Genomic DNA, 25,225 nt, shown 5'->3' with positions numbered 1-25,225 from the left:
CTGGCCGAGCGGCCCTGTGGTCGGGCCGGGAACATTCCTTGGGCAGAAATCCCCCCACCGGCTCCCCTGGCTGCGGGCAGGGTTTAGAGCAGCCTCAGGCCCGAGGCCCGATTGTCTGATCTACTCCCAAGTTTAAATTCCGGGCAGGCCTGTGCCAAGGCCTCTGCCTCAGGAGGCTCCCCGTTTGGGAGATTCTCAGCCCTCCCCCCGAAGGTGCTCCTGCCCCCACCGTCTTCCCTGGGCGGCTGGAGGGGCCTTTGCCCACGGGTAGACAGAACTGGGCGGTCTTCTCCGTCCAGAGCCCTGTCCCCGCTCCCCCTCATCCCCCTCCCAGGCCACCATCAGAGAGATCCTAACACGGTACTTGCCTGAAGCCTGCCTCAGTTTCTCCTGCTGTCCTGCCATTACCCCTCCAGGATCTCCCCTGCAGCCCTGCCGGGTCAGCGCCTCTGTGTTCACTCCCCCTGCATGCCCAGTTTGCACACAGCTCACACACGTGCGCACATGGACACGCACACTGCACACGCTCACACACCCTCTCCCCTACACGTTCCCATGCCCATCTCCACCCCACCAGGGCGGCCTGGCTGTGGCCCCGGGAACCGGCCCAGCGGCCAGTTTCTCTCCCGTGTCATCACGCAGGCAGGGCTGGGCAAGGCAGGGCTGGCCTCTCCTCTCCCGCTCAGCCACCTCCCGTGGTCCCTGGGAGCCACCGGGATCTGGGCCAGTGACTCCAGCAGCCTCCAACAACCCTCACCCACAGCCCAAACCCTCCTCAGTCCCTGGGAGCTGCCAGGACGCCTCTGTCTCTAACAGAAGGTTCTGGTTGTGTCTGGAGGTCCCACGTGCCACCCCCACATCTCCCACTTTCAGGGCCTTAGGTCGGAGTCAGAATCCCACCACTGCTCCCACCCTGCTGAGGCCAGGCTTGCACCTCCTGCTCTTCCCCTGCAGGTGCCGCAGCCCCGGGGGCCACCTGCTTCTGCTCTAGCTGTGTGCCTTAAGGCAGGTCGCTTAACCTCTCTGAGCCTCAATATCCACATCTCAGGACAGAGATACTGCCCTGTTCGGTCCTGCGCTCAGCCCTGGCCCAACCACCGCATGCACGGCTACGGACGCTTGGAGCTGCCTGTGGGGACTTGTGCCCACCCTGTAGCAGAAAAGCCATGCCCCCTCCACTGGCAGCCCCACTGGGTCACGGGGAAGGGCGCAGGAGTCCCCAAAAGTCAGGGACACTGGACAGATAAAAAAAGGAGCTAAAGAGTCCCTGTCTCCCTGGAATGGGGACCACGGGGACAACAGGTCATGATCCTGCAGGACTTTCTGCCTGCAGGACTATGGACGCCATTTAGCTCGTCCACTTTACTGAGAGAGCAGCAGTCACCCCCTCCCAAATAAAAGCCCTTCCCATGTCCCCAGGCTGGCTGCCAGCTCCACACGTCCTGGTTTTCACTTAATCTACAGAGAGCCTGGTTTCGGACCCCGGGTGTGGCCAGCAGTGCGGACCAGGTGGAGGGAAAGGGGCCTGGATGGAGCTTGCTGGCCTGCAGGAGGTACAGCCAGGGCCCCACACGGGACACACCCCATAAAAATCCTACTTGGCCGCATCACTGCCAGATTCTCATTTCCCCCAAAAGCTCCGCACAAGCGCGCGCACACAAACACACACACACACACACACACACACACACACACGTCAAGGTGACGTCTGCCAAGTTCCAGCTGAGAACACAGCGGCTGACCAAGCACTCGACACGCGGAAGGGCACCCTGCCAGGGAGAATCGGGGTGACCTGGTGCTGGTCTCAGGCGAGGGGCAGCGTGGGCCACTCCCCCAGGCCACCTCATGTCATGCCCAAGGCACAGTCCATGTCCCCAGCAAAGTCACACACTCCGTGCATGTGCAGAGAAGGGTCATTCTGGCACCCCAGGAGGGGAGAGGAGGGGACGACCCAGGAGGGCATGACGCCTCCAGGGCCCCCACAAGGACACGTTTGCCTGGGTGAGATTCCGGAATCCGCCGGCACAGCAGACGTGTTCACAACAAAATGACAAGAGAACCCGAGCTGTTGTCATATCCCTGAGAGATGCAAGCTGGCAGAAACACATCTCCCGGCAAAGGTATCGCACGAAATTACCCAAGAAAGGGGTGCTTTGCATGGGGGGGTGGGGCATTCGCCCATCGCCACGCTGAGTGTCACATGACACTGTTAACTCCTGGTGCACATTCTCCGACTCACTTAACAATATCAGTGGAAAGCTTGCTGTGTCCTAGACCTTGCTCTGCGCAGCAGCGATCAGGCAGCGCCTGGGCACGCGGGGCCGGGTCTCAGGGGCTGACGCTTTCAGGGGCAGCAAGAGAGGGTGTGCGGGGTCGGGGGGGGGGGGGGGGGGCCGCCCTGCTGGTGGGGGGCCCTCTCAGCACCTGAGGAAGAGCCGTGGCATGGGGCTCGCTGTCTCGCCTTTCCCCAGGCTGGAACACGGGAGGCTTCTTGGGCTGAATAAAGGAATGAACACATGGAAAATAAGATGAGATATGTAGAAACAATTTGCTAGATGTGGATAAAATAACCCAAACAAAAATCCGCAGGAACACAAATACTGCCCAGAAGCAGCTTTGCCTGTGAGTCACTTGTTTTATTCTTGAAGCCGAATCTCTCATGGGCCTCTTTCTCTCCTTGGCAGGCTTGCCAGTGTTAGCACACGAAAATGTAGGACACCCAGTTAAATTTGGATTTCAGATTAAACAACAAATAATTTTTTTTAGTGTAAGTATGTCCCATACATTATTTGAGATATACTTTAAAAAAAAAAGTATTTATTCACTGTTTATCTGGGATTCAGATGTAACTTGGAGCGCTGTGTCCTACCTGGCAACCCTACTCCCAGGCAAGGGCAAGACTGCCAGGGTCAGCGGGAGACCTGAAACTGGGGCCGGCCATGCCCGCCTCCCGGGAAGAGCCCCAAGAGAGGCAGGCTGGGAGGGAGGCTGGCCTCTCAGGGCACGCCTTTTGCGCATTCTGAATTTTGAGCTATGTACACAAGTTACTTATTAAATTTCTAAACTAATTATTCTGAAAAATGAGGCTTGATGTTAACATTAGGGGAAGCTGACCTTCAGCTCTCCTGAAACTATTTCAACGTTAAAGCAGAGAGTTCCGCAGGGGTCGACAGCTCCCCACCCTCACCAGGCCCACCAGGCCAGCCCCCTGGCCTCCGCTCGTGAGTTTAAGGCCCACACCCCCTTGCTCCTGCACCAACGTGATGAAAGCACAAACTTTAACGAGAACCACTGACCTGTCCCTCCTCCAGTCGGAGCAACGTCGACCACGTGGCGATCTGCGTATGCGTGTTCCTAGCGGCGCCGCTTACAATAGCCAAACACCTGAAGGCACGAGCCGCATGTGGTGTATCCACACTGGGGCACGATGCGCAGCCACGGGGAGCAACCAAGCCGCAGCACACACAGGTGAGCCCCAACAACACAACGCTCGGTGGAAGGAGCCCCAGAAGGCCATGTACTGGGGATTCCGTTGGTGCGTGACGTCCAGAATGGAAATCCAGAGACACGGAAAGGAGACGAGTGGCCGCTTAGGGCCACAGAGGGGGAATGGGAGAGACAAGGGTGACAGCTGAAAGCACCAGGTTCCTTTTGACCAGATGAAAATGTTCGAAAATGGACCGTGGTTGTGGGTGCACAGCTCTGTGAATAAAATCCATTTAACTGCCTAGACAATGAGTGGGTTACAGCGTGAGAATTATATCTCAACAATGCTGTTAGTTTTTTTAAAGATGCCATCCATGGTCCCTGTTTCACCCAGAGGGCGAGGCCTCTGGTGGCTCAGCCGAGGCACCACCGCCCCCAGGTCCTGCCTCACCCTTCCTTCTAAACCAGAGTAACCCTAACACAGTCCCCGGATGAGACCGCCCTCCATCCACGCCCCCGTCGCCGCTGCCACCACCCCAACTCCTGTCCTCGCTCCTCCGATGACTGTGTGTTTGCAGAAGCCAGAGCCCCAGGAGGGGCAGAGGAGCTCCTGCTGGGAAAGGAGCGATCATCGGACTCCAGATCCTCGTCATGGCCCTGTGGTTGTCAAGCGTTCTCGTTGGCCTTGGACTCGACCCTCACCCGGGGAGCCGCGCACCAGGACCTCCACCTCAGAGGCGGACCAGCAGTCTGGGCGCAGAGCCGGCACCAGGCCCTGGTCAGATCTGGACTCCAGCCGGGCCCCAGGCCACAATCTGGCCAGGGCGACCGTGGTGGGCACAGCCTGTGGGGACGCTCGCAAAGGAAGTGGGAGGCCCTTCTGCTCGGAGAGATGTTGGCAGAAGTCCGCGTCTGCACACCGCCAAACCAAAGTGAAAATATTGTACCCAAAACAGGAAAGGTTTTCATACAGAAATCCCTGTGGATGATCAACTTTAGGGAGGCCCTCGGGAAGGCGCTCCCTCCACTCCAGCCCTTCACCGCGGTGGGTTTGGGTTTGCCCCAGATGAAAGCCTGTGGGCCTCTGCAGCCCACAGCAGATTTTTGTGTTTTGTGTTTCGTTTTCATTTTGTCTGGGCTCTGCCATCAAAGCTGTACGTGCCTTATGAGGACATCCAAGCTTTTCCTGCCCGCCTGCTTCTCCCTCTTTGCTCCTGGGGCCTCTGGGCTATCTGTCTGTCTGTCCAGCAGGAGGCTGAGCCTGCTGGCCCAACCTCTGTCTTCCTGGCCCAGCACTGGACCTGAGAAATTCCTAGGATTGCCTGCCTGGACCCAGGGGTGTAGGGAGCTCTCTCTTGCCCTGGGACCCCAAGTTCTGAGGATACAGAAGCCTGGATCTTGGGCACTCAGCTTCCCAGCTGCCTGGAAGGACCGCAGAGTGAAGCCCAAGGATGAAAGGAAAGCCAGGAACTTCTTCCCCAGGAAGTGGGGAGATAAGCAGAGAGAGCCCCACCCCCAGATGCAGCAGGGCCCAGAGCCAGCAGCTCCTGCCTTCCCAGGTACAGGAGCTCCCAGCTCCCAGCTCCCAGGTCCCTCCTTGCTGGAGCCAGTGGGCACTGGTCTCCTGCCATCTTCAAGTGCAGACAAGAATGTCTTGGGAGCAGCCTGGTGGACAGGCCTCCACAGACCTGAAGCCTGGTGCCTGCGTCACAATCACCATCCACCCTCTCACCTCCCCCCACACACACCTGACGCCAGGACTGGCACCTAGAGGGGCCTGATGTACCCGAATGGCAGGCATCCGACAGAAGGAAGAGCAGGGCCTGGACAGGCCTGTGAGCACCTGCATCCGCAGCCGCGCTCACTGAGAGCCAACAGTGGGAGCAGCCCCGGTGCCTGTCGATGTGGATGGGTGGCTAAGTGCAACGTGGTCCCTCCTGACAACAGAATATTGTGCAGCCTTAGAAAGGAAGGAAATCCTGACACACGGTGCCACGTGGCTGAGCCATCCAGCTTGGTGAAATAAGCCCTTTGCAAGGACAAATACGGAGTCCCGCAGGGGGTAAATTCATAGATATGGGAAGTAGGATGGGTAGGTGAGGGGTTGCCAGGACTCGGGAGGAGGGCTCTGGGAGTCACTGTTTGCCGGGGCCGGAGTTTCAGTTTGGAAATCTGGAGACGCTCTGGACGTGGAGGGTGAGGACAGCTGCACGAAGCTCTGAGTGTACTCATGCCACCCAATGGGCCGCTCGACACTGGCTCGATGGTTTTAGGTTATGTGGATTTTACCACAGTGTTTTTTAAAACCTGGAAAGTGTGACTTGAAATAAGCCGAACGGGACACGTTAGATGGCTTCAGCAAGCAAAGTGGGGAAGCCCAACAGCACAGCTTGTTCACAAGCCACGGAAATCGCTCTTGGAATCATGACAGGAGTCATGATTTTTTTTGGCATTTGCAAGACTAGTCACAACTCACGCCTGCTCCGCTACATGCTCGCCCTGGCTCTGGACGGCGGCCACGGGCCTGGCTGACACTGCCTGCAGTCAGGCTGGGCCCGGTAAAGACCATTTAATCCCCGCACAAACACAGCGAGGTACAGACGATTCTCAGCCCAACGTGAACTTGGCAAAACCACGGTTCCAAGAGCTCTGGGCCCCGCCAGGAGCACACGGCCAGCGAGGGGTGGTGGGCAGAGCCAAGCCCAGCCTGTCTGGCTGGAGCTTTCTCAACCTTCTAGATGTTTCTGTCTTTACAGCATATGCAGTGTTCACAGTGGTGAATTTGGGAATCAAGGGAAACTCTTCATATTCCACATTCCACATTTTATCAGCTTGTGGCTCAGCTTTTTTAAAAAGTTTTTCAAATTTAAATGCAATTAATTAACATATAGCGTATTATTGGTTTCAGAGGTAGAGGTCACTGACTCAACAGGCTTTTTTTTTTTTAAGATTTTACTTATTTATTCATGAGAGACACACACAGAGAGAGAGAGGCAGAGACATAGGCAGAAAGAAGCAGGCTCCATGATGGGAGCCCGACGTGGGACTCGATCCCGGGACCCCAGGACCATGCCCTGGGCCAAAGGCAGATTCTCAACTGCTGAGCAACCCAGGCGTCCCCTCATCAGTCTATATATCACCCAGTGCTCATCATAGCACGTGCCCCCCTTCACCTCGTCCCCCCACCCTCTCCCCTCCAGTAACCCTCAGTTTGTTTCTTAGAGAGTCTCTTATGGTTTGTCTCCCTCTCTGATTTCATCTTGTTTTACGGTTCAACTTTTTTCAATCGCATAGTTTAGTTTCACAACTTGAAAACAAGTTTAAACAAGAAAATTTCGTTCACATGGGAAGGTAGGATTCTTAAAATCAAAACTATGTACAGGCCTTTGTATTTAGAGAGACCTTTACACGGCCACTGTTTTATTTGACCTTCAGAATGACCCTGGGAGGCACACAAGAGACCAGAAAAGAGGCACAGATAAGACTTAGGTCACCATCCACCCAGAATGTGACATTTGGCACAACCCAGAGCCCGCCATGCACTTTCAGCAGAGCCTGGAACCTGCTGTACACCTGCGCTTCCTAATTTGGGTAGCCGGGCCTCTCCCCTTCATCCCTCTATCCCCCCAACCTTCCCAGGCCCCGCCTACACCATCACGGGGCTCTCTCCTACTCTCTCCAGCTCTGACGCCTGGGTTGGAAACCAGTGGGGATCATCTCTCTATGACTAGTCGTCCCAGAAGATCATAGCACAGGGGCAGGGTGGTGGCTCCTCCACCTCTGGACCCCCAATCACCCAACACCAAAACCAAGGCTTAAATAAATGTGGACAGAAAAGAGGGGTGGAGAAGTGGGGACAAAGCAGGAGGGAGAGGATGAGATTGGGGGGACAATTTTCGGCATCGTACTGACCCAGGAGAGACCGGGCCAGGGAACCCTAACAGGGGCTTAGCACATATACCACTAATTGCTAGTCCTTCGGGACAAAATAGAGTCATCATCAAAAGTATTAGTTTGTCATTAAGGAGGGCACATGATGTGATGAACACTGGGTGTTACATGTTGGCTAATTGAATTTAAATAAAATAAAGTATTAGTCGGTGGCTGTGGCAGGAGAGTGGAAATGAACCCAGTGCAGTCACACGGGGGATCCTACCCTCCAGCGACAGCCGTGCAGTGAGGCGGCCGTGTGGACAACAGTCCCCCTGCTCCTTCTGCACACACTTCCTGGGGTCTGGCGACACCATGGGAGCAGACGAGTCACAGCATGACCGGATCCGGAGGCTGGCAGCCCAGCTCCAGAGGCCCCCCGCAGCCACGTGGCGCCGCACCACCTCTCCTGGGCGTGCAGGCTGCCCAGAGCCATGCACAGAGGGGCCTGACCGCCCGGCGGGGAGGACGCGGGGAGGGGCTGCTGGGACAGACACAGGTCTCCAGGTGGGGTCCAGACCCCATGTCCATGTCTCTGGGACCCGACGTCGAGGGAGCAGGAGGGCAGAGGCCTGGAAGCGTTTGGGCAGGTGACTGCCAAGGTCAAAGCTTTATCTCAAGGCCGACTTTTTGGGGACCCAACCTGAGCCATCAGCTGGCCTGGGAGGAGTGTGGGATTTGAACAGACGTTAGCCTCTGCTCCAGGCCCCCGGGGCTTGGGCATAACAGCGGCATAATTCCACCAAGCTGGGAACATAATTAATCTGGTTGGAGAAGAGGACAGGAGGCTCAGGTAGCTGAGTGGCCGCCCTGGAGCCACCACCCACTCTGTGCCACAGGGAGGAGGGAAGGCAGGAGGCCAGGGGGTGCCAGCAGCCTCAGCACACAAGCACCCCGCTGAGGACAGCGTGGTCCCCACTGTGGGACCTTCCTGGAGGCCGGGTTCTATCTCTGGTGGGGAGTCAAGGAGGAGGCTGAGGGTGAATCGTCCTCAGACCCTCCTTGGTTGGGCTGAAGGATCATTGCCATCTGTCTGTTTTCCAGTCTCAACAGGTTTCTTGGCAACTCCCTGCAGGCTCTGGAAATTCTCAAGGCGCTTTTTAAGTATCCCCCATAGCTTTAAAGAGGGTGGCTGAGGAGAGAGGGAGGGAGGGAAGTGTCCTGAAGACCGTCTTAGATCTGATTCAACCCCCACAGCCGTGAGTCAAGGACAAGCCTGGCAGCGGAGGGCAGCGGAGGGCACAGGGGATGGCAGAGGTGTTCTCTGTAACCTCTTGAAAGCTGCGACTGGACAATTCGACCTCTTGGCCTCTGGGCAGCAGGGCAGGGTCACAGGCTACACTTCCCTAGGCTCTTTCTCTACACACCATGAGCAGGTATGGATGGGCAGGTATGGATGATGCAGAGGACTTTCCTGGCCCAGGGTCCAGTGTCCATCTCCCCAGGGACAGACACGTCCTCTCTATGCCCACGGTGCCTGGCTAGAGCTTCCAGGCCTGGACAGGTAGAGAGCTCCCCATCACAGGAGGCCTGTAAAGCAGAAATGTCACCCGTGGAGAAGGTCAGGTGTCCTCAAGAGGGACTCTCCCTGCCAGGCTCAACTCAAGCATCTGGGAGGAGGCACAGACCAGGCAAGCTCAGGAGATCTCAGCCAGGTGTGACCCTGGGTGTGGAATTAATCACCTCACCCTCCTTTCTCCACCACTACAGGGGGACGTGGCCCGCTCTTACCTGGTACGGTCACGTGTGCACAGATGTCGCACTACCTTCTCCAAGCCACCACCATCCACCACCACCCCATCCCAGCCACCACCCCACACCCCAACTACCTGAGCTTTCCGGATACTGGGAAAAGGGTGAGTCATGATTGGTTCACGTTAGCTGTGCCACCCCATCCCTCTGGCCTGTGATCAAAGGGTGGACAGATGCCCCACTGGTGACCAATGAGATGTGAAGGAAAGTCAGGGGGGTGTGTGGAGTGGGGAGCAGCTTCCTTTCTGGACCACAAATGCTAAGACCATATGAGGAAGAAGGAAGGCCTTTCCACTGCCTCCACCCCCCTGCCTGGGATGCAGATGTGATGTCCAGATACGTGGCAGCCTCCGCACTGATGGCATCATGATGGGGGTGCTCCCTGCTGCTCCCTCCAGACCTCTGGTTACAGGAGGGACGGAACTCCTCTAGGCTCGGGTCACTAGAGGCCAGGTTTTCAGTTGCAGCTAAACACATTCCTAACACACCTGATAAGGGTCTGCTCAGACCCAGTGATACACCCCTACCCACTGCCCTGTGTGCCTAATAGCCAAGCCCGCAGGAAGGGGTGCTGGATGACTGCCCCTGCTCCTCAGCCCTGGGTCCCGCTGCTTCCTTCTTTCCTCCTTCTAGGTTCCTCCGCCCCTCAGATGCGATGACCATGCCACTCAGGTTCCTGTCCAGAGACCAAGGCTGCCATTAGGAGGAAACAGAGCATATTTCAAATAAGATGAGTGGAGCCAATCTTCTCACCGTCTCTACCACCCCCGCCCCAGACTCAGTGGGTCACCCAGTGTGGGAGATGGCAGTGCAGTAGGAATCCAGCAGCACACCTGCACGCCCACCCTGCTAAGTCCAGGGCTACAGAGCCGCAGGCCTCCTGGGACAGCCAGCAAAGAGAACTTGCACCATCCAGTAAAGCCCCCAGGAAACCATGACTTGGATGTGTGAAGGAAGAGGGAGGCTGACATAGGGGGAGTATGGGATGGCTCAGCTAGACAGGATGCAAACTTGAGATTGAAGAGGGCATATTCGCTTGGAAATGTGCTGGCTTCGAGCATCCTTCCATCCACTCATCCATACAGCCAAGCATCGATCCATGCATCCTCTGTGTGTCCACCCATCCGCCCACCCATCCATTCATCCACCCACACATCTGTACATGTATCCATTCACTGTCCATCCGTCCATCCATCCACCATCGTCCACCCACCATCCACTGTCTCCATGAGAACTTACTACTAAGCACCTCCTCTGTGTAGAGAGCCATCCTCAAGAAGCTCAGGCCAGAAAAACAGAAATGCAACAAGACAATATTGATGAAGATTGATGGGGCTGTGCCAGAGAAGTACTGTGGTCTGTGGAGGCCCAAGAGGCATGTGACCCCCATAGGGGCTATCCAGGAAGGCTTCCTGGAGGGGGTAGTGCCAGAGCCAATTCTTAAAGGATGAGTAAGGCACCCAAGCAAAAGAAATGGGTATTTCCCACTGACAGCAAACCCAGAGTGCTCTAAGCTGTGGAGAGACTGGAGGTGGGTCTGCGGGGGACTGGAGGTGGAAGGAGAGGGTGGAGAGGATGGTTGTGTGGGGCTGGGGAATGAGCCTCCAAGGGGGGCTGGCCCTGCCCACAATGGAGGACCCTGTAGAGGAGGTCTGTGGGGGAAAATTTCTCACTTATAAATCCCCTTTCTAACGGTCTCACCCATAGACGGTCAGTACTTTGAAGGCAGGAGCTGACCTCCAGCACCCACAGTGTCAGCACCGTGCAGGTCACACGTCTGCTGAGTGGGTGTTGCCGCTGGTTCAGAGCCCCCCGCACCCCGGGATGGGCTGATCCCCAGACACTCGCAGGCAGCCCCCGTGCACAGAGACAGCTGGGTCCAGAAGCCCGAGGGTGGGCCGGGCAAGGAGGCGCAGGTGCAGGCAGCTGGAAGTCAGGCTGGCCCTGGGAGGCCCGGCCAGAGGCCCCGGGACATCCAGGGGGAGCCCTCTGCTCCGTGTCCCAGACAGCTTGCGAAGCTCACCAAACGAGTGTCCACAAAGTTAGAGTTCTGCTAAATAATCCTACGTTTTGCCTTTTCGAAAACTGTAACCCACAGTGTGACCCGTCTGATGTAGAATGTGCTCCCCACCCAGCCACCCAGGGCTGCAGGATGTGCTTAGTGCCTTCCCGAGCCTCGTGTGCAGGTGTTCTGTGGTGTTTGTTGTGTGTCTGCTACGGTGGGCATCCCTGCTCAGATGGATTCGGGGTACAGGGATGTCCTGGCCCCCACCCGAGCTTGGGGCCCAGAAGAGGGGGCCTCTAGGGGCACATGCTCACATTTAAAAAAAAAATTTTTTTTAATTTTTTTTTACATACTCACATTTTTTCACTCATGAGGTCAGGGGCATGAATATCCACCCCTGCCCCCCTGCTTTCCCCTCCCATCATGCAAGGCAATTGGAGCTCCTGCTCCTCCCCAGCTTCCTGAAGACAAATCCCAACCCCCTCCAGCATTCTCATGTGGGGATTTATCTGCCACAGGTGCCTTCCCTATTGGCAGGAATAGAAATAGAGGGACGGAAAGGATTCCATCCTTCCCAGCTACGGAGCATGTTGAATGCCATTTATTGCATTGATTTTTCAAAACACAAATAGTGTGTGCAAGATATTTCCTGGAAGGAACAAAGAAAAATTGGGGACAACTTATTTAAATCACCTCTCTTGGCTGAACTCAACGGAGTTGGGGAAAACAGCAGGGTGGCGGGGGACTGGCCTGGAAGCGCTGGCTGGGGGCCCAGCCCCGGTGAGCCCTGTTTATCACCTTGAAGCAAATGCTTACTTCCAGACGGGGCCAGACACCCAGCAAGCAGGCCCAGCATGTCTAGTAAATCAAGGCTGACATAGGGAACCGAAGGCGTGGGGGCGGCCCAGACACAAGGCTGGCCTCCAAGAGGGGGTGTCAGGGGCCCCAAAGAAGACCTCCTGGGAGTGCTCTCCTGATCCCAGCACATGAGGGAAGATGAAAGGAACCCAGGGAGGAAAGAAGGGACAAGGAGGGAGCAGTGGGGGATCCCAGGGTGGCTCAGCGGTTTAGCGCCTGCCTTTGGCTTAGGCTGTGATCCTGGAGTCCAGGGATCAAGTCCCAGAGCAGGCTCCCCGCATGGAGCCTACTTCTCCCTCTGCCTGTGTCTCTGCCTCTTGCTCTCTCTGTGTGTATCTCATGAATAAATAAATAAAATCTTAAAAAAAAAAAAAAAAAGGAGGGAGCAGTGATGGAGGAAGGATGGAGGGAAACACAGTGCCTTCAGACCTCCCAGGGCAGCTGCTAGCTCTGGCCAACAGCCCCCAGAGGAGTTGAGCCCAGCTCTCATTCTCAGCCCAGACAAGAGCAAAGACCTCCCAGTGTGGCCAGCGCCCTGATGGATGGAGGCATGAAGCTACCTGAAGTAGCTTGGGCAATCCAGAAATGCTTCCTGGAGAAGATGACAGCCAGGCAAAAGATATCTGGGTCAAAAGACATTTACTAGCCAGGCAAAGGAACTTGGGGGGGGGGGGCAAGGAATGTTCCAGGCTGAGACTCTAGAGAGAACCTAGGGTCTGCAAGATGCTCAGTGTGCTGATGGAGGCAGGGGTCCCTGGGGCCAGCCTTCCTAGGATGTGAGCTGCATCCTGGCAGCAGCAGGGAGCCACCTGGAGGCAGTGAAAAGGAACTACCTAATCAGAAGTTTGCAGCGCAGCCCCCCCAACCCCACCAACCTCCTGCTGCCCCACCAATGGTTCCTTTCTGTTCTGAACAAGGGGTGAAATCAGGAAAACCACTTGGCAGATGGGAAACCAGAATATTCCCTTTATTGCCTAGCAAGTTGATTTTGGAGAATGTGGTTTCTATCTGCTGGCCAGGGGGTCTCCAAACACTGAGGCCTGAGCCTCCTCAGTGTGGGCAGGCTTTCACCATGGGGCCCAGAGAAGAAAATGGGGTCCCTGCTAGCAGACCTCCTACGTGGGCTCCCTTCCCCTTAACAGGAAGAGGGAGGCTGGCCAAGGTATGCTGGAGTCCCCTCCCCAAGAGCAGGACACATCAGGAAGGGGACGGCATCAGCTGCTGAGTCCTGGCAGAGCGGACTGCCTGAGGATAGAGGCCCGGAGCCTCCCAGGGAAGTAGGGGCAGGGTCCGTCCCACCATGCCCGGCACTCATGTGTTGTCAGGAGACACAATGGGCTCCAGCCACCACGTAACCAGGACACTGAGGACCAGTCAGGCAGCCTGACCTGCGATCCTCAGCCCAAAGGAAATCCCTGCTCCCTGAATTGCATACGCAGCCGGGATGCCCTGGGAAGCAGGCCCAAGGCTTCCCAGCCAGGCCTGCTTTGGCTCAGAGCCGCCGCTGCGCAGAACAGCCAGCCCGGGAGCAGAGGCCAGGCCGGGAGCAGAGGTGCAGGTGTGTACGAGTCGGGCTTCCCAGAGAAACAGAAGCAGTGGGATGTGTGGAGATACACATCTCAGAGATGTACTGCAGGATCGGCTCAGGAGCTCATGGAGGCCGGGAAGTCCCACGATCTGCCACCTGCTAGAGGCCCAGGCAAGCTGGCAGGTTGTCAGGCCGGAGCACCCAGAGCACCAGCGTCTGAGGGCGGGAGAGGGGGACGTCTCAGCTCAAGCACGGTGAGCAAATTTGCCCTTCCTCCACCTGTGCCTTCTCCTGGGGCCCTCGGTGGAGTGGAGAGAGCCCCCCGTGTTGGGGAGTGCTCATCTCTTCCAGAGACAGACGTACCCAGAAATAACGTGCCACCATCTATCCAGCATCCCTGACTGAGGCCAGCCAAGCTGACGCATAAGCTTGACCATTGCAAGGTCCTGGCTCTGATTTGATCACAAAACACCGTGTGCCCCCGAGACAGCCAGCCACCCACCCCCTGTTTCCGAAGACCTAAGGTGTACCTGGCCCTCTGCTTGCTGGGTGTTGGGGATCCAGAAATGAAAATAAAAGATCCCTTCCCTCCCTTCAAGGACCCCATGGTCCAGGGAACACACAGGTTAGTCCTTCCCTCTGGGGACAATGTACCAGGGTCAGCCGGCCTGTGGCACGAGAGCTGTCGCGCCCCCTCCCGCCACCACAGCAGGCATCAGTGGTCCACCTGGGGTTCCCTTCAGCCTGAAGGCAGGCTCCTCTCCCTCCAGGGGCCTGCAGACAGCTGCTGCCACACCTGCAAAATCCACCTGCCATCCTGATGACTCGGAAGTTCTACCCAAGTGGCTTCCCAGATCCCCATTACTTTGGGCTAGGATTAAAGTCTGATCTGAGTGACCTCCTTGTCACTTTGCCCTCACCCTCTGGGCCTTTCCTCCGCATCCTCACCACATTACGCATCACCTTTCATTGTAATTGCTAGGTCAGCCAGCAGTTGCCCGATTTCCTCCACTGACAGCAAGCTCACTACCTCTGGTGATCACGTTCTTTATGTGGGTCCCAAACCCCTCCCTTCTACCCACAGGTCCTTCATGGTGCAAGCTTGACTTGAAAGGCCCTACATCAACCAATAACTATAGCTACTTACCACAGACTGAGACCTGGCATCCCTCCTCCTGTCTGACACCCACCCCACCCCACCCCGGGTCCCGAAATGGCTCAGTACATGAGCAAATGAATGAACCACAGCAACTGTGTGAAGTCTCAGCAGGCTGTCCTCATCCCTTTTCACAGACAGGGACTGGGTCCCAGAGAGTCAAGAGAGTGTCACCCTGCAAACCAGTGGCAGAGGCGACACTGGAAGCCATGCTTCCTCCCACCCAGAACGTTGCCCCTTCTGAGAGAATATCCTGCAGAGGCAGAAGCTAACATCTACCCTCCAAGCCCCTCTTCTCACTGGCTCCCCCAACAGCTGCCCTGCATGCATTCCATGCTCCGCCTTCCAGAACCTTCTCTTTCTGTTTCCTCCCTTTCCACCATCTGGGATGGTAGTCTGCACTTGAACCACCTGTTCCCTTAGCTGTTCCCCAAAGACAGTGGCCTGGCCTCGTGTTGGCATTCACAGCGCATGATAAAGGATAAGAGATGTGAGTGCATCCTCGAGGGTGGGCAGGGGGAAGAACCCCCGTGAGACCAGTCATGGGGAGAAGAGAGAGGAGGAGGCCCAGCAGGAAGAGACAATGCCATAAGCTCTAAAAAGATGAAAGACAGCATTCGCCTGTGGATGCTTATCAACAGCTGTTGAAGCTGTCATCCTGGGCAGCACCTGAGCAGCTCCAGAATGACTGCAGTCTAAACGTCAGGTAGCGGCAAGTGTTGGCGTGGCTGTGGAGAAATGGGCAACCTCCCGCACTGCTGGTGGGCACGGAAAATGGTACAGCTGCTCTGGAAAGTCATCTGGTGCTGCCTCAATGGTTAAACAGAGTTACCATATGACCCAGCAATTCCACTCCCGGGGATGTGCCCCATAAAAATGGAAATATGTCCACATAAAAATATGTACATGAATGTTTATAGCACCATGATTCATAGTAGCAAAACATAGAAACAATCCAAAGGTCCACTGAGTGGTGAATGCATAAACAAATGGACTAGATCCATACAATGGAATATAGTGGAATATTCCCAGCCATAAAAAAAGAATGAAGTGCTGGGGTGCCTGGGTGATGAAGTCAGTTAAGCATCTGAATCTTGGTTTCAGCTCGGGTCATGATCTTGGGGTCACAAAATTTAGCCCCACATGGGGCTCTGCGCTCAAGGGGAGGATGCTTGAGATTCTCTCTCTTCCTCTCCCTCTGCCCCTCCTGCTTGTGCTCTTTCTCTCTGCCTCTAAAATAAAAAATAAAAAATAAAAAACTAAAAAAAAAAAGAGGAATGAGGTACTGACATGTGCTACCATATGGATGAACCTTTAAAACATTCTGCCAAATAAAGGAAACCAGTCGCAAAAGACTGCATAGTATATGACTCCATTTATATGAAATGTCCTAGAGAGGAAAATCTATATAGGAGGTAGCCGGGAGCTAGGGGTGGAAAGGAGGGGGGTGACCGCTAATGGGCACAGGGTTTCTTCTGGTGGTGACAAAAATGTTCTAGAACTAATTGTGGTGATAGTTGTACACGTCTGTAAATATACTGAAAACCACTGAAGGATACACCTTAAAAAAGTGAGTTGTGGTGTGTGAATCATATCTCAATAAAGCTGCCTAAGAAAATATCGTTAAGGAAAAAGGTAAGGTAAATTATTGACCTCATCTTCTCCCTTAAATGGAAATAGAAGAACCAATGAAACTCCAAGTAAATAGCAGAAAAGAAATAATAATGAGAGCAGAAATCAATGAAATAGACATAGAAAAAACAATATAGAGAAAAATCTGTAAAATCGAAACCCAGTCTTTTGAGAAGGTGGATGGAATTTACAGACTCTAGTTAAACAGATCAGGAAAAAAAAGAGAGAAAGTGCTAATTACCAGGACTGAAAGATGACATCATTACAGATCCTACAGATTTTTTTTTTTTTTTAATTTTTGCTCAGTTTGTATCCAAACCCCAGACTTGGACTGAAAAACACTTCAGTTCTGTCTAGCGACATGAAGTCTCTGCAAGAAGAAACAAAAGTCAGCAGAAACAGTTTCAGTTTTACAAAATGCAACCTTTCACATTTTTCAGGTTGTTTTAGGTAAACAATCACAAAACAGTGAGATAAGCATCTTGATGGAAGAAGCCAAGTGCTTCCTTCCAGCCTCAGGATTCCCTCTGATTGACACAAGGCAGGATCCCAAGAGCAGTCCCCGTAGGTGGGCGGGGACCGGTGAAAGAGCCAGTAAATGCTTGTGGTGGTGGCGGCTGTTCTACTTTGCCCTGGGGCAGAGCGTGGCACAGAAGTTGGCTCTTGGAATGGGAGCAGGAATTCTGTATTCTCCACCAAACATTCCCTGAGCGTGTCCTCCGCCCAGACCTCAAGACACCGAAAGGAGTAAAGGTCTGAGTCTGATCTGACGGTACTTAGGTGCCAGAAGGGTTGAGATGGGGGGCTGTGGGATAGAGATGGAGATGTACTTTGCATATGAGAAGGGCATGCATTTGGTGGGCAGATTGTGGTGGGTTACATGGTATCCCCTCGACAGACACTTTGAAGTCCTAAGCCCCAGTGCCTGTCAATGTGACCTTTTGGGAAAGAAGACTTTGCAGGTGTAATTAGATAGGACAAAGCCCCAGTGGAGTCAAGCGGGCTCTACTCTGATATGACTGGTGCCTTAAAAGAAATGGGAAATCTGGATGCAGACGTAGCAGCAAGAAATAATTTCTGTTGTTTGAAGCCGAGCATCTGAGTTTCCTAGGAAGGTGACAAAGGACCACAAACTGGCTGGCTCTAACCATAGGATCTCCTGGTCTCACAATGCTGGAGGCTGAAGGTGGGCAGGCTTGGCTCCTCCTGGGGCCTTGAGGGAGGATCTGTTCCCGGCCTCTCCACCACTCTGCTTCTGGGGTTTGCGGGCCTCCTTCACTCTCCCTGGCCACAGACATGCTGCCCATCTCCGCATCCATCCTCACACAGCGCTCTCCCTGTGTCCACATGTCCCCTTTCTTTTTTTTTTTTCCCTAAGATTTTATTTATTTATTTACTCATGAGAGACCCAGAGAGAGAGGCAGAGACACAGACAGAGAGAGAAGCAGGCTCCTACAGGGAGCCTGATGCAGGACTCAATCCCAGGACTCCGGGATCATGCCCTGGGCCAAAGACAGACGCTCAACCACTGAGCCACCCAGGTGCCCCCACATGTCCCCTTTCTATAAGGACACCTACTGTGTTGGACTGGGGCCCAGCCTGGTGGCCTCATTTTAACTTGATGACCCCGCAAAGACCTTGTCTCCAAATCAGGTCACATTCTGAGGTCCTGGGGGTTAAGACCTCAACATTTAAATTTTGAGAGGGCACAATTTATAAGGTTCTGGACCTGGTAGTTTTGTTTGTATTTTCTCATCCATTGTAGATTTACAATGTAAATGGGCCATAACATGGATCAATCTTGTTTTTGTGAGAAGTAGGTAATTTATTGGTCTTGCATGTTTGACGATGACGATGCAGAGGACCTGCCCAAAGCAAGAGGCTTCGAGCAGGTGCGACGCCCTTCCATTCCTGATTCTCTGTCAGGGTTTCCCTAAGCATGTCCATTCCCACTTCTGGCAAAATGTTTCCAAACCCGTATCAGGTTTTTTATTTTTTTTACATTATTTTTTAAATTGCGGCAAAATTTATACAACTTAAAATTAGCCATTTTAGCCACTTTTTAGAGTACAGCTCAGTGACTTTACGTACATTTACTTTGTTGTGTAGCCATCACCCCATCCATCTCCAGAACTTTCCAAACAGAAACTCTGTCCCCATGACACACTCGCTCCCCTGTCCCCTCCTGAGCCCCTCGTAACCGCTACTCCTGTCTCTACAGACTTGCCTATTCGGGGTATTCCCTACAAGTGGAATCACATAATATTAGTCCTTTTATTGCCTGGCTTGCTTTCGCTGAGCACAATGTTGTCCAGTTTCAACTATGTTATGGCAGGTGTCGGAATCTTCTTCCTCATTAAGGCTAAATAACATCGCGTCGCACGGATGGGCCGCACTGCGTTTCTGTACCTCCATCCAAGGGCCTGGTGCCTCTTCCACCTCTCAGCTACTGGGAACAGTACTGTCACGAACATGACAAATGTCTCTGAGTTCCTACTCTCAGTGCCTTCAGGTGAACACCTAGGAGTGCAATTTCTCATCCCAGATACCTTTAATGTTCAAAAGTCTTTAGGCGGGGATCCCTGGGTGGCGCAGTGGTTTGGCGCCTGCCTTTGGCCCAGGGCGCGATCCTGGAGACCCGGGATTGAGTCCCACATCGGGCTCCCGGTGCATGGAGCCTGCTTCTCCCTCTGCCTGTGTCTCTGCCTCTCTCTCTCTCTCTGTGACTATCATAAATAAATAAAAATTTTTAAAAAAAGTCTTTAGGCCTAGGCACTTGGATCTTACCTGATTGTCTGATAAGTTGGTAGAAACCAAAACATCTCTCCATGGATTTCTAGATGGAAACTGTGGAAATTCAACAGTTCTCTGGAGGGCAGGGTGAGGCCTGGCATCTGGCCTCCTTCCTGGGCTTCTCTACTCGGCCCCACTCACTCTGCCTCCACCCCACCGACCTGCCCAGAGGTGGGGGACCAGAGCCCCTGATGCAAGCAAGCGTCATGCTTGGGGGCAGGCTGGAGGGTTTCCCTGCAGCAGGCGCACAGTCTTGTCATTGAACGGATGTTAGGACTCGCTCACACTGTCTGGACGCAGCTGGGATGAACCCCCAGATGGGGAAACGGGGAAAGTAGCAGCAAAAGTCACAGTGGGAGTCAGACGTCCATTGGGTCTGAAAAGTGAAATAACACGGGGACTGAGGTTCCCAGAGCCAGAGCACACATGCATGTACACGCGCGCACACACACAGAGACAGACACACAGACACGGCTCCAGCTCAAGCTCTGGCCCTGGGTTCTGGCCTTGTCATCGAGATCATGGTGAAGCAGCCACACTGTGGGACCTCGATGCACTTACCAAGACAGGGAACAGTGGGTGCTAGAAAGAGCATGAGGCCCAGAGCACCAGAGGGTGGCACTTGCACCCTGGACTCGGCATGGTCCCTCCTCTGTCCACGGGGGTTACAGCCGCGCCTGCCCCTGATGTGACCATCAGGAGGCACTATGGGGACAACCGTCAGTGGTAAGCGACAGAAGCCCGGCTCAAAGCAAATTAGGCACATGGGGCCTATCTGTACGTGGCTCTTCCGGCGGGGACAGGTGTGGACATGCCTCATGAATGAAGAAAGGACTTCCAGGATTTTGGCTCTGGAACGGGGACTCGGACCCTCAGACCAGGGTCTCCCGCCTTCCCTCCCCCGAGGCCTGGTGGGCAGGATCATGGGGCTCCAGACACCCGTCTCCTCGCGTGGGGACCCTGGCACATAGTGGGTCCTCGGAAAGAACAGGCAAATGATGCTCCCTTCCCGCAGCCATCAACACCACCACCATCACCACCAGCAGCAAAAGAGAATCATCCTGCAAAACCTCCTTAAAACATTTTACATGTGGGTCATCTGGGTGGCTCAGGGGTTGAACATTTGCCTTCTGCTCAGGGCATGATCCCGGGGTCCTGGGATGGAGTCCCACATCGGGCTCCCCGCAGGGAGCCTGCTTCTCCCTCTGCCTGTGTCTCTGCCTCTCTCTCTCTGTGTGTCTCTCATGAATAAATCTTTAAAAAAATAAAACATTATGTGTGTTTTTGAAACCCAATTTTTGAGAAGCAGGTTCTGGACCAAAGTGTGTTTGCTTCCTACCCAGAGGCTGCTTGTTCCAGAAACAAAGCTCAGCACTGGCCGTCTGTGGCACCACGTGGGGCTCTCAGGATGCTGTTTGTGGCTCATGGCGTGGGCAGACAGGCGGAGGACTGGCAGGAGGATAGGCTTCTCCCCAGGGTCACAGGCCTGGCCAAGCCCCAGTTTGCTTTCCTGTGGCCTTCCATCACTGGCTTTGTTTCTGGAAAAAGATCTTTAGTTTTGCAAACTCCCTTTGGAGAAGGTGTTTTCTGAGTTTTCACACCTCAGGGAAAAGCGGTCCAATGCGTGACGACACAGCTCTAATTTCATGACAAGGGATGACATTCTGATCTAGTCACCAGTGAGCTTTTTCTGCTCAGATTTCCCAGGGGCCCTGGGGCTTACATCCACTCAGTGGGGTCACACTGAGCACCAGGCCCTATAACCACAGGCTGCTGAGATCCACCACGGAGAGAACAGACCCCATGGGCTTGTGATCAATCCTAGCTCAGGGTCAGGGGGGAAACAAAGAACACAGGCCCTCAGCTTCCTCCCAGGGATGCGAGAGAGCTGCAGAAGGTGGGGGAAGGCTGCTGCACCGAGGTGACCCCACCATTTGCATCTTCCATTGCCTCTATAATAATCCCCGTTATTTTTCTAATGAGAAACCATCCGTCCTGCCAATCCTCACCCACAGTGCTTTTCGTGGCTCTGATTTCTTTCTGGCTGATGATAAATTCAACCAACACACAGGAGGGTTCCAAATGCAGGGGGCTTGTGGTGAACAATTCAATCAGCCTTAGATTCAAACAATCTCTCATGTCCACAGACTTTGTAAGAAGCTCTCCCTGGGATTTGAAGGGCTTGCTGCCTCCTCCCTCCTTCCTTCAGGTAAGCCAAAGCCACCCTCTCCCCACCTCTGGGGAAGAGAAGCCTGCACCCACAGCGGGCCCCTGACCACACCTGGAGCAGCTGGTTCTAACTGCTGTCTGTCCGATGTTCTCAGAAAACATGCTGAGTTACTGTTGCATTAGCTTTCTTCTCTGTGCAACTGATACGGCTTTTTGCAGAAAGCTTTTTTTTTTTTTTCTTTTTTCAGATTATTTATTTATTTATTCATGAGAAACAGAGAGAGAGGCAGAGACACCGGCAGAGGGAGAAGCAGGCTCCATGCAGGGAGCCTGATGTGGGACTCGATCCCAGGATCCCAGGATCACGCCCTGAGCTAAAGGCAGATGCTCAACCACTGAGCCATCCAAGTGCCCAGTTATTTCAATGGGAACCTCTGTGGCCCCTTCTGGTGGCATTTTCTTACCCAGAACATCCTTTCCACTCGGATCCAGCATACTAGGGACAAGTGGTGGACAATTTGCTTCCAGAAATCAGGTCCCTCGTCCAGACAGGTCTCCCAACCCTGGTTTCCTTGGGGCGAAGGATTTGGCCACCAAAACAAAGGAACAATCAAAAGTGGGCCAAGAATGAGCCTGGGTGATGAAAAAGGGAGCAAGGCTTATGACTGATCCACTCCACATGCTGAGATCCAAAACACAATCCAATAAAGCCCAGACTATAAAGGTAATGCCCACCCTGCATGATTATTTGGTGGCCTAGTGCACCCCAGGCCTCACAGAATCAAGAGCCGGCAGGCAGGGCTCCCAGGGGGTTCCTTCAGGTTGCCCATGGAGTCCAGCTCCGGGCAACAGCAGATCTTCAGTTCCTTGCTGACAGTCAGCCGAGGGCCACCCTCTGCCCCCAAGGCTGCACACTGCCTTCACTTTCACACAGCCCTTGCAGCTCCCAAGTGGGAGAGGCCATCCAACATGTTCTCACGCTCTGAAGCTCTCTGACATCCCCTGCTGGAGGAACCTCTCCACTTTTAAAGGACTCCCCAAGGTCAACCCCATTGGATAATCTCCAGGAAGGCCAACTGGCTTGAACCTTTTGTTACATCTGCAAAGTGCCTTCAGAGCAGCATCAGGATTTGTGTTGGATGGGATAACCAGAGGATGGGTATCTTGGGGCCCATCTTTAGATGGCTACCACACCTGTTATGCCCATTTTCGTTTTAGAGATGGAAAAAGAAAGTGGGAGAAGGGAAGACGGAGAGGGAGAGACTCTCAAGCAGACTCCATGACCAGCATGGAACCCAATGCAGAACTTGATCTCAGGACGGTGAGATCATGACCTGAGCAGAAATCAGGAGTCAGACGTTCAACCAACTGAGCCACTCAGATGCCCCTACCATGCTTTTTATTGGTTTATTTCAGAGTTGGACAAAAGGATGAAAATCCATGTCCCTGCTCAGGGACAATGGTAATAATGCGGTTTGTGGCAGGAGCCAACACTCTGGGTGGACAGATGCAGGATCTGGCTTCACATCTGACGGCCACACGGAAGTTGAGATTGGTCGAGGGAAATATACAAAAGCTCTGCCTTGGGGATCCCTGGGTGGCTCAGCGGTTTAGCGCCTGCCATTGGCTCAGGGCATGATCCTGGAGTCCCGGGATGGAGTCCGTGTTGGGCTTCCTGCATGGAGCCTGCTTCTCCTTCTGCCTGTGTCTCTGCCTCTCTCTCTCTCTCTCTCTCTGTGTCTCAAATAAATAAATAAATAAATATCTTTAAAAAAAAAAAACTCTGCCTTTTTCTGCCTTCATGACCTTGAAGAAGTCACCTAACCTGGCTGGGCTTTGTCCCCTCATCACCATATTGTGTGCTGATCTGAAAGGACCTCTGCCCAGAGCCTGGCACCCATCAGCTCTCGTCTATTGTGAGGATCACACTCACAGCCACATGCTGTTGAGCCATCTGTCTGCACAACTCTCACCTGAGGACGCCTTCTTAAATGTCAACCCCTCCTTGTTGGGGGCACCATACACCATTTAGCTTGTTTTTCCCACATCCCCGCCCGGACCACCTGTGCCCTTTGCTGAAAGTGTGTTCTGTGGGCTGATCCAGGATTCTTCCCAGAGAAGCGGCCTCCTCGCCATGTGGAGAGGACCTGCACTGAGTTGATGAAGGCCTCAGGGAACTACCTGAGCTGGGTCCCTAGAGCAGTAGCAAAAGGCCATCTTTGTATGTAACACCCCAGCTCCCTCTTGGAGCAGTTCCAAACATGGCCACCAGGTGGCAGCACAGGCAGCCCCTGTGGAGGGAGATTCCGAGGGGCAGGACCCAGACTCCGGGCTTGGCTTCCCGGCAGGCCTGCACCAACTGTCCCCAGGGTGGCATCACACTGCCACGACCCGTGCTTGTCTCTGTCTCGGGACCAAGTGGCTATAACTCTCTGTTGATTGCCCTCATGCTGCACTGTAAGCTATTTGGGATGCCCATCTGATTCCCTCTGAGCCCAAAGAAGTTAGGAAATGAGTATTTGTCTCTTTTAAACTTCACAACATAGGACGCCTGGGTGGCTCAGTGATCGAGCGTCCGCCTTCAGCTCAGGGCGTGATCCCGGGGTCCTGGGAACCGAGTCCTGCACTGGGCTCCCAAGAGGGAGCCTGCTTCTCCCGCGGCCGGTCTCTGCCTCTCTTTCTCTGTGTCTCTCATGAATACGCAAAATCTTCTAAAAAATTAAACTTCACAATAAATATGATCACCGTTCTACAGGTGAGCGGATCCAGGACTGAGGCCAAGGGCAATTAAGTGGCTTGCCCAATGTCACAGCCAGTGAGAAATATGACATCATTGTTACATTTTATTAGAGGAAATTTCCAATATACGAAAGAAGAGTTATGACTCAGATGGTATTCACCATCCAGCCTCAACTATCAACATTTTGCCGCTGAGTTTCTCCTACCCTGTTTTTGTTTTTACGAGAGTATTTATCAAGCCAATCCTAAACACGGTGGCAATATAGTACAAATACTCCTGTTTGCATCTCTAAACCACCGGGCCACCTCTCTCCTTAACGTGACTCCTTACTAATACTGTCCGTGTTCGCATCTCACTTTGTCACAAATATCTTTTGTACCGTTGGTTTGCTCTATCATGATCCAAATAAGGTCCAGACACCCATTTAATCATGTCTTCAAGCGTCTATTGTCCACCGGCTCACTTCCTTCCTTCTCCTCCAGCCCCTTAATCAATCCACAAGCCGGGTCATCGTTCCACACAGCAGCCCACCTCCTGGATCTGGCTGCTCGCCTGTCCCTGCAGCGGGCACAGACTCGGCACAGAGTAGTGTTGGCTCGACATTTTCAAGGATTTTAATGAGAGCCGGGCAAAGAGCAGAGGCTTGGTCCTCGGGAATGTGATCCTCCGCCTGGGCGGGACCACGGGCTCCAGCTTTCCACCCTGCGGGAGTGGGGGAGGCCACGGCTCCGTCCCTCCGTCCCTCCGACCCTCCGACCCGGGGTGCGCGGCAGGGGCTCCCGCCGTCCCTCCCGCCGGCGGACGGGACTTCGGGCCGGCAGCGCTGGAGCAGGAGCCAAGTCGGAGCGCCCGGGACCCCTCGGCGGGGCAGCAGCCCAGGGGCGGCTCCTGTGGAGATGGCGTCGCCAGATGAATGAAAACGTCAGGACCCAGGGCACCCCGCTGCGCCCCCGCGCCCCCCCCGCCCCCCCCGCCCCGGCCCGCTCCCGCAGCGCAGGCGGCGGAAATGCCGAGGAGTCGCGCAAACCGAGTCTCGCGCGCCCAGCGCCGCACTTCCGGCGCCCCGCCCCCCCACGCTTCTCCCCCATTGGTCGCACCCTGACCGCGCCCCGCCCGCGAGCGTCCCCTCCCACAGTTCCCTTGACCTTTCACCTCCTCACCTTCTGGGGCTCCGGAAGCCCCAGGCCCCGCCCACCAGGGCGGCGAGGGGGCGGGGCGAGGGAGAGCTGTGCAGTG

The 25,225-nt window shown here is 54.5% G+C and overlaps 1 protein-coding gene across 1 annotated transcript in view; it reads left to right on the top strand.

Annotated features, from left to right (window-relative positions):
- Positions 1–25,225, top strand: part of PPP2R2C (protein phosphatase 2 regulatory subunit Bgamma) — a 947,578-nt gene that overhangs the window by 269,524 nt on the left and 652,829 nt on the right. The window lies entirely within an intron of this gene.

This window comes from Canis lupus, chromosome 3, assembly GCF_003254725.2.
Source record: "Canis lupus dingo isolate Sandy chromosome 3, ASM325472v2, whole genome shotgun sequence".
In the NCBI taxonomy this organism is placed as follows: Eukaryota; Metazoa; Chordata; class Mammalia; order Carnivora; family Canidae; genus Canis; species Canis lupus.
This window is presented reverse-complemented; position numbering and strand designations above follow the sequence as displayed.